Here is an 11,057-nt window from a genome sequence, read left to right as displayed (position 1 = left end):
TGTAGATATTTCCATGTTTATACAGATACTGATGTAGATATTTCCATGTTTATTCAGATAGCGGTGTAGATATTTCCAAGTTTATACAGATAGCGGTGTAGATATCTCCATCTTAATACAGATGGCGGTGTAGATATTTATATGTTCATACAGATGGCGGTGCAGATATTTCCATGTTCATATAGATGGCGGTGTAGTTATTTCCATGTTTATAGAGATAGCGGTGTAGTTATTTCCATGTGTAAAGATACAGCTTTGTAGATATTTCCATGTGTATGCAGATAGCTGTGTAGATATTTCCATTTTCATGCAGATATCGGTGTAGATATTTCCATGTTCAAACAGATAGCGGTGTAGATATTTCCATGTTCATACAGATAGCGGTGTAGATATTTCCATGTTTATACAGATAGCGGTGAAGATGTATGCATGTTTACAAGGATAGCAGTGTAGATGTTTCCATGTTCATGCAGATAGCGGTGTAGATATTTCCATGTTCATCCAGATGGCATTGTAGATATATCCATGTTCATACAGATGGCAGTGAAGATATTTCCATGATCATACAGATAGCGGTGTAGATATTTCCATGTTCATACAGATAGCGGTGGAGATATTTCCGTGTTCATACCGATAGCGGTGCTGATATTTCCATGTTTATACAGGTAGCGATGTAGATATTTCCATGTTTGTACAGATATCGGTGTAGATATCTCCTTCTTAATGCAGATGGCGGTGTAGATATTTATATGTTCATACAGATGGCGGTGCAGATATTTCCATGTTCATACAGATGGCGGTGTAGATATTTCCATGTTCATACAGATAGCGGTGTAGTTATTTCCATGTGTAAAGAGATAGCTGTGTAGATATTCCCATGTATATTCAGATAGCTGTGTAGATATTTCCATTTTCATGCAGATAGCGGTGTATATATTTCCCTGTTCATACAGATAGCGGTGCTGATATTTCCAAGTTTATACAGGTAGCGGTGTAGATATTTCCATGTTTATACAGATAGCGGTGAAGATGTATGCATGTTTACACATATAGCGGTGTAGATATTTTCATGTTCATCCAGATGGCTGTGTAGATATTTCCATGTTCATACAGATAGCATTGTAGATATTTCCATGTTCATCCAGATGGCTGTGTAGATATATCCATGTTCATACAGATGGCAGTGAAGAGATTTCCATGTTCATACAGATAGCGGTGTGGATATTTCCATGTTCATACAGATAGCGGTGTATTTATTTCCATGTTCATACAGATAGCGGTGTAGATATTTCCATGTTCATACAGGTAGCGGTGTAGATATCTCCATCTTAATACAGATGGCGGTGTAGATATTTATATGTTCATTCAGATGGCGGTGCATATATTTCCATGTTCATACAGATAGCGGTGTAGTTATTTCCATGTGTAAAGAGATAGCTGTTTAGATATTTCCATGTATATGCAGATAGCTGTGTAGACATTTCCGTTTTCATGCAGATAGCGGTGTATATATTTCCCTTTTCAAACAGTTAGCGGTGTAGATATTTCCATGTTCATAAAGATAGCAGTGTAGATATTTCCATGTTTATACAGATAGCGGTGAAGATGTATGCATGTTTACACAGATAGCGGTGTAGATATTTCCATGTTCATCCAGATGGCTGTGTAGATATATCCATGTTCATACAGATAGCGGTGTAGATATTTCCATGTTCATACAGATAGCGGTGCAGATATTTCCATGTTCATCCAGATGGCTGTGTAGATATATCCATGTTCATACAGACGGCGGTGAAGATATTTCCATGTTCATACAGATAGCGGTGTAGATATTTCCATGTTCATACAGATAGCGGTGTAGATATTTCCATGTTCACACAGATAGCGGTGTATGTATTTCCATGTTCACACAGATAGCGGTGTAGATATTTCCATGTTCATCCAGATGGCTGTGTAGATATATCCATGTTCATACAGATAGCGGTGTAGATATTTCCATGTTCATCCAGATGGCTGCGTAGCTATTTCCATGTTCATACAGATAGTGGTGTAGATATTTCCATGTTCATACAGATAGCGGTGTAGATATTTCCATGTTCATACAGATAGCCGTGTAGATATTTCCATGTTCATACCGATAGCGCTGCTGATACTTCCATGTTTATACAGGTAGCGGTGTACATATTTCCGTGTTCATACAGGTAGCGGTGTAGATATTTCCATGTTCATATAGATAGCGGTGCAGATATTTCCATGTTCATCCAGATGGCTGTGTAGATATATCCATGTTCATACAGATGGCGGTGAAGGTATTTCCATGTTCATACAGATACCGGCGTAGATATTTCCATGTTCATACAGATAGCGGTGTAGATATTTCCAAGTTTATACAGATAGCGGTGTAGATATCTCCATCTTAATACAGATGGCGGTGTAGATATTTATATGTTCATTCAGATGGCGGTGCAGATATTTCCATGTTCATACAGATGGCGGTGTAGATATTTCCATGTTCATACAGATAGCGGTGTAGTTATTTCCATGTGTAAAGAGATAGCTGTGTAGATATTCCCATGTATATGCACATAGCTGTGTAGATCTTTCCATTTTCAAGCAGATAGCGGTGCATATACTTCCCTGTTCAAACAGATAGCGGTGTAGATATTTCCATGTTCATACAGATAGAGGTGTAGATATTTCCATTTTCATACAGATAGCTGTGTAGATATTTCCATGTTTATACAGGTAGCGGTTTAGATATTTCCATGTTTATACAGATAGCCGTGAAGATGTATGCATGTTTACACTGATAGCGGTTTAGATATTTTCATGTTCATCCAGATGGCTGTGTAGATATTTCCATGTTCATACAGATAGCTGTGTAGATATTTCCATGTTCATCCAGATGGCTGTGTAGATATATCGATGTTCATACAGATGGCGGTGAAGATATTTCCATGTTCATACAGATAGCGGTGTAGATATTTCCATGTTCATACAGATAGCGGTGCTGATATTTCCATGTTCATACAGATAGCAGTGTAGCTATTTCCATGTTCATACAGATAGCGGTGTAGATATTTCCATGTTCATCCAGATGGCTGTGTAGATATATCCATGTTCATACAGATGGCGGTGAAGGTATTTCCATGTTCATACAGATAGCGGTGTAGATATTTCCATGTTCATACAGATAGTGGTGTAGATATTTCCATGTTCATACAGACAGCGGTGTAGCTATTTCTATGTTCATACAGATAGCGGCGTAGATATTTCCATGTTTATACAGATAGCGGTGAAGATGTATGCATGTTTACACAGATAGCGGTGTAGATATTTCCATGTTCATACAGATAGCGGTGTAGATATTTCCATGTTCATCCAGACGGCTGTGTAGACATAAACATGTTCATACAGATGGCGGTGAAGATATTTCCATGTTCATACAGATAGTGGTGTAGATATTTCCATGTTCATCCAGATGGCTGTGTAGATACATCCATGTTCATACAGATAGCGGTGTAGATATTTCCATGTTCATACAGATAGTGGTGTAGATATTTCCATGTTCATACAGATAGCGGTGTAGGTATTTCCATGTTCATACAGATAGCGGTGTAGATATTTCCATGTTTATACAGATGGCGGTGAAGATGTATGCATGTTTACAAGGATAGCAGTCTAGATGTTTCCATGTTCATGCAGATAGCGGTGTAGATATTTCCATGTTCATACAGATAGCGGTGTATGTATTTCCATGTTCATACCGATAGCGCTGCTGATACTTCCATGTTTATACAGGTAGCGGTGTACATATTTCCGTGTTTATACAGGTAGCGGTGTAGATATTTCCATGTTCATACAGATAGCGGTGTAGATATTTCCATGTTTATACAGATAGCGGTGTAGATATCTCCTTCTTAATACAGATGGCGGTGTAGATATTTATATGTTCATACAGATGGCAGTACAGATATTTCCATGTTCATACAGATGGTGGTGTAGATATTTCCATGTTTATAGAGATAGCGGAGTAGTTATTTCCATGTGCAAAGAGATAGCTGTGTAAATATTTCCATGTATATGCAGATAGCTTTGTAGATATTTCCATTTTCATTCAGATAGCGGTGTAGATATTTCCATGTTCAAACAGATAGCGGTGTAGACATTTCCATGTTCATACAGATAGCGGTGTGGATATTTCCATGTTTTTACAGATAGCGGTGAAGATGTATGCATGTTTACACAGATAGCGGTGTAGATATTTTCATGTTCATACAGATAGCGGTGTAGATATTTCCATGTTCATCCAGACGGCTGTGTAGAGATATCCATGTTCATACAGATGGCGGTGAAGATATTTCCATGTTCATGCAGATGGCTGTGTAGATATATCCATGTTCATACAGATGGCGGTGAAGATTTTTCCATGTTCATACAGATGGCGGTGTAGATATTTCCATGTTCATGCAGATAGCGGTGTAGATATTTCCATGTTTATACAGACTGCAGTGTAGATATTTCCTTGTTTATACAGATAGCGGTGTAGATTTCTCCTTCTTAATACAGACGGCCGTGTAGATGTTTATATGTTCATACAGATGGCGGTGCAGATATTTCCATGTTCATACAGATAGAGGTGTAGATATTTCCATGTTCATACAGATAGCGGTGTAGATATTTCCATGTTCATACAGATAGAGGTGTAGATATTTCCATGTTCATACAGATAGCGGTGTAGCTATTTCCATGTTCATACAGATAGCGGTGCTGATATTTCCATGTTTATACAGGTAGCGGTGTAGATATTTCCATGTTTATACAGATAGCGGTGTAGATATCTCCATCTTAATGGAGATGGCGGTGTAGATATTTATATGTTCATACAGATGGCGGTGCAGATATTCCCACGTTAATACTGATGGCGGTGTAGATATTTCAATGCTCATACAGATAGCGGTGTAGTTTTTTCCATGTGTAAAGAGACAGCTGTGTAGATATTTCCATGTATATGCAGATAGCTGTGTAGATATTTCCATTTTCATGTAGATAGCGGTGTATATATTTCCATGTTGAATCAGATAGCGGTGTAGATATTTCCATGTTTATACAGATAGCGGTGAAGATGTATGCATGTCTACACAGATAGCAGTGTAGATATTTCCATGTTCATCCAGATGGCTGTGTAGATATATCCATGTTCATACAGATAGCTGTGTAGATATTTGCATGTTCACACAGATAGCGGTGTAGATATTTCCATGTTCATCCAGATGGCTGTTTAGATATATCCATGTTCATACAGATAGCGGTGTAGATATTTCCATGTTCATACAGATAGTGGTGTAGATATTTCCATGTTTATACAGATAGCGGTGTAGATATTTCCAAGTTTATACAGATAGATGTGTAGATATCTCCATCTTAATGCAGATGGTGGTGTAGATATTTATATGTTCATACAGATGGCGGTGCAGTTATTTCCGTGTTCATATAGATGGCCGTGTAGATATTTCCATGTTTATAGAGATAGCGGTGTAGTTATTTCCATGTGCAAAGAGATAGCTTTGTAGATATTTCCATGTGTATGCAGATAGCTGTGTAGATATTTCCATTTTCATGCGGATAGCGGTGTAGATATTTCCATGTTCAAACAGATAGCGGTGTAGATATTTCCATGTTCATACAGATAGCGGTGTAGATATTTCCATGTTTATACAGATAGCGGTGAAGATGTATGCATGTTTACAAGGATAGCAGTGTAGATATTTCCATGTTCATACAGATAGCGGTGTAGATATTTCCATGTTCATCCAGATGGCTGTGTAGATATATCCATGTTCATACAAAAGGCAGTGAACATATTTCCATGTTCATACAGATAGCGGTGTAGATATTTCCATGTTCAAGGAGATAGCGGTGTAGATATTTCCATGTTCATACAGATAGCTGTGCTGATATTTCCATATTTATACAGGTAGCGGTGTAGATATTTCCATGTTTATACAGATAGTGGTGTAGATATTTCCATGTTTATACAGATAGCGGTGTAGATATTTCCAAGTTTATACAGATAGATGTGTAGATATCTCCATCTTAATACAGATGGTGGTGTAGATATTTATATGTTCATACAGATGGCGGTGCAGTTATTTCCGTGTTCATATAGATGGCCGTGTAGATATTTCCATGTTTATAGAGATAGCGGTGTAGTTATTTCCATGTGCAAAGAGATAGCTTTGTAGATATTTCCATGTGTATGCAGATAGCTGTGTAGATATTTCCATTTTCATGCGGATAGCGGTGCAGATATTTCCATGTTCAAACAGATAGCGGTGTAGATATTTCCATGTTCATACAGATAGCGGTGTAGATATTTCCATGTTTATACAGATAGCGGTGAAGATGTATGCATGTTTACAAGGATAGCAGTGTAGATATTTCCATGTTCATACAGATAGCGGTGTAGATATTTCCATGTTCATCCAGATGGCTGTGTAGATATATCCATGTTCATACAAAAGGCAGTGAACATATTTCCATGTTCATACAGATAGCGGTGTAGATATTTCCATGTTCAAGGAGATAGCGGTGTAGATATTTCCATGTTCATACAGATAGCTGTGCTGATATTTCCATATTTATACAGGTAGCGGTGTAGATATTTCCATGTTTATACAGATAGTGGTGTAGATATTTCCATGTTTATACAGATAGCGGTGTAGATATTTCCAAGTTTATACAGATAGATGTGTAGATATCTCCATCTTAATACAGATGGTGGTGTAGATATTTATATGTTCATACAGATGGCGGTGCAGTTATTTCCGTGTTCATATAGATGGCCGTGTAGATATTTCCATGTTTATAGAGATAGCGGTGTAGTTATTTCCATGTGCAAAGAGATAGCTTTGTAGATATTTCCATGTGTATGCAGATAGCTGTGTAGATATTTCCATTTTCATGCGGATAGCGGTGTAGATATTTCCATGTTCAAACAGATAGCGGTGTAGATATTTCCATGTTCATACAGATAGCGGTGTAGATATTTCCATGTTTATACAGATAGCGGTGAAGATGTATGCATGTTTACAAGGATAGCAGTGTAGATATTTCCATGTTCATACAGATAGCGGTGTAGATATTTCCATGTTCATCCAGATGGCTGTGTAGATATATCCATGTTCATACAAAAGGCAGTGAACATATTTCCATGTTCATACAGATAGCGGTGTAGATATTTCCATGTTCAAGGAGATAGCGGTGTAGATATTTCCATGTTCATACAGATAGCTGTGCTGATATTTCCATATTTATACAGGTAGCGGTGTAGATATTTCCATGTTTATACAGATAGTGGTGTAGATATTTCCATGTTTATACAGATAGCGGTGTAGATATTTCCAAGTTTATACAGATAGATGTGTAGATATCTCCATCTTAATACAGATGGTGGTGTAGATATTTATATGTTCATACAGATGGCGGTGCAGTTATTTCCGTGTTCATATAGATGGCCGTGTAGATATTTCCATGTTTATAGAGATAGCGGTGTAGTTATTTCCATGTGCAAAGAGATAGCTTTGTAGATATTTCCATGTGTATGCAGATAGCTGTGTAGATATTTCCATTTTCATGCGGATAGCGGTGTAGATATTTCCATGTTCAAACAGATAGCGGTGTAGATATTTCCATGTTCATACAGATAGCGGTGTAGATATTTCCATGTTTATACAGATAGCGGTGAAGATGTATGCATGTTTACAAGGATAGCAGTGTAGATATTTCCATGTTCATACAGATAGCGGTGTAGATATTTCCATGTTCATCCAGATGGCTGTGTAGATATATCCATGTTCATACAAAAGGCAGTGAACATATTTCCATGTTCATACAGATAGCGGTGTAGATATTTCCATGTTCATACAGATAGCGGTGTAGATATTTCCGTGTTCATACCGATAGCCGTGCTGATATTTCCATGTTTATACAAGTAACGGTGTAGATATTTCCATGTTTACACAGATAGCGGTGTACATATTTCCATGTTTATACAGATAGCAGTGTAGATATTTCCATGTTTATACAGGTAGCGGTGTAGATATTTCCATGTTTATACAGATAGCGGTGTAGATATCTCCATCTTAATAGAGATGGCGGTGTAGATATTTATATGTTCATACAGATGGCGGTGCAGATATTCCCACGTTAATACAGATGGCGGTGTAGATATTTCAATGCTCATACAGATAGCGGTGTAGTTTTTTCCATGTGTAAAGAGACAGCTGTGTAGATATTTCCATGTATATGCAGATAGCTGTGTAGATATTTCCATTTTCATGTAGATAGCGGTGTATATATTTCCATGTTGAATCAGATAGCGGTGTAGATATTTCCATGTTTATACAGATAGCGGTGAAGATGTATGCAGGTCTACACAGATATCAGTGTAGATATTTCCATGTTCATCCAGATGGCTGTGTAGATATATCCATGTTCATACAGATAGCTGTGTAGATATTTGCATGTTCACACAGATAGCGGTGTAGATATTTCCATGTTCATCCAGATGGCTGTTTAGATATATCCATGTTCATACAGATAGCGGTGTAGATATTTCCATGTTCATACAGATAGTGGTGTAGATATTTCCATGTTTATACAGATAGCGGTGTAGATATTTCCAAGTTTATACAGATAGATGTGTAGATATCTCCATCTTAATACAGATGGTGGTGTAGATATTTATATGTTCATACAGATGGCGGTGCAGTTATTTCCGTGTTCATATAGATGAGCGTGTAGATATTTCCATGTTTATAGAGATAGCGGTGTAGTTATTTCCATGTGCAAAGAGATAGCTTTGTAGATATTTCCATGTGTATGCAGATAGCTGTGTAGATATTTCCATTTTCATGCGGATAGCGGTGTAGATATTTCCATGTTCAAACAGATAGCGGTGTAGATATTTCCATGTTCATACAGATAGCGGTGTAGATATTTCCATGTTTATACAGATAGCGGTGAAGATGTATGCATGTTTACAAGGATAGCAGTGTAGATATTTCCATGTTCATACAGATAGCGGTGTAGATATTTCCATGTTCATCCAGATGGCTGTGTAGATATATCCATGTTCATACAAAAGGCAGTGAACATATTTCCATGTTCATACAGATAGCGGTGTAGATATTTCCATGTTCATACAGATAGCGGTGTAGATATTTCCGTGTTCATACCGATAGCGGTGCTGATATTTCCATGTTTATACAAGTAACGGTGTAGATATTTCCATGTTTACACAGATAGCGGTGTAGATATTTCCATGTTTATACAGATAGCAGTGTAGATATTTCCATGTTTATACAGATAGCGGTGTAGATATCTCCTTCTTTATACAGATGGCGGTGTAGATATTTATATGTTCATACTGATGGCGGTGCAGATATTTCCATGTTCATACAGATGGCGGTGTAGATATTTCCATGTTCATACAGATAGCGGTGTAGTTATTTCCATGTGTAAAGAGATAGCTGAGTAGATATTTCCATGTATATGCAGATAGCTGTGTAGATATTTCCATTTTCATGCAGATAGCGGTGTATATATTTCCCTGTTCAAACAGATAGCGGTGTAGATATTTCCATGTTCATACAGATAGAGGTGTAGATATTTCCATGTTCATGCAGATAGTGGTGTAGATATTTCCATGTTCATACAGATAGCGGTGTAGCTATTTCCATGTTCATACAGATAGCGGTGTAGATATCTCCATGTTCATACAGATAGCGGTGTAGATATTTACATGTTCATACAGATAGCGGTGCTGATATTTCCATGTTTATACAGGTAGCGGTGTAGATATTTCCATGTTTATACAGATACTGATGTAGATATTTCCATGTTTATTCAGATAGCGGTGTAGATATTTCCAAGTTTATACAGATAGCGGTGTAGATATCTCCATCTTAATACAGATGGCGGTGTAGATATTTATATGTTCATACAGATGGCGGTGCAGATATTTCCATGTTCATATAGATGGCGGTGTAGTTATTTCCATGTTTATAGAGATAGCGGTGTAGTTATTTCCATGTGTAAAGAGATAGCTTTGTAGATATTTCCATGTGTATGCAGATAGCTGTGTAGATATTTCCATTTTCATGCAGATATCGGTGTAGATATTTCCATGTTCAAACAGATAGCGGTGTAGATATTTCCATGTTCATACAGATAGCGGTGTAGATATTTCCATGTTTATACAGATAGCGGTGAAGATGTATGCATGTTTACAAGGATAGCAGTGTAGATGTTTCCATGTTCATGCAGATAGCGGTGTAGATATTTCCATGTTCATCCAGATGGCATTGTAGATATATCCATGTTCATACAGATGGCAGTGAAGATATTTCCATGATCATACAGATAGCGGTGTAGATATTTCCATGTTCATACAGATAGCGGTGGAGATATTTCCGTGTTCATACCGATAGCGGTGCTGATATTTCCATGTTTATACAGGTAGCGATGTAGATATTTCCATGTTTGTACAGATATCGGTGTAGATATCTCCTTCTTAATGCAGATGGCGGTGTAGATATTTATATGTTCATACAGATGGCGGTGCAGATATTTCCATGTTCATACAGATGGCGGTGTAGATATTTCCATGTTCATACAGATAGCGGTGTAGTTATTTCCATGTGTAAAGAGATAGCTGTGTAGATATTCCCATGTATATTCAGATAGCTGTGTAGATATTTCCATTTTCATGCAGATAGCGGTGTATATATTTCCCTGTTCATACAGATAGCGGTGCTGATATTTCCAAGTTTATACAGGTAGCGGTGTAGATATTTCCATGTTTATACAGATAGCGGTGAAGATGTATGCATGTTTACACATATAGCGGTGTAGATATTTTCATGTTCATCCAGATGGCTGTGTAGATATTTCCATGTTCATACAGATAGCATTGTAGATATTTCCATGTTCATCCAGATGGCTGTGTAGATATATCCATGTTCATACAGATGGCAGTGAAGAGATTTCCATGT

Source organism: Gorilla gorilla, chromosome 20 (assembly GCF_029281585.2).
Source record: "Gorilla gorilla gorilla isolate KB3781 chromosome 20, NHGRI_mGorGor1-v2.1_pri, whole genome shotgun sequence".
In the NCBI taxonomy this organism is placed as follows: Eukaryota; Metazoa; Chordata; class Mammalia; order Primates; family Hominidae; genus Gorilla; species Gorilla gorilla.
This window is presented reverse-complemented; position numbering follows the sequence as displayed.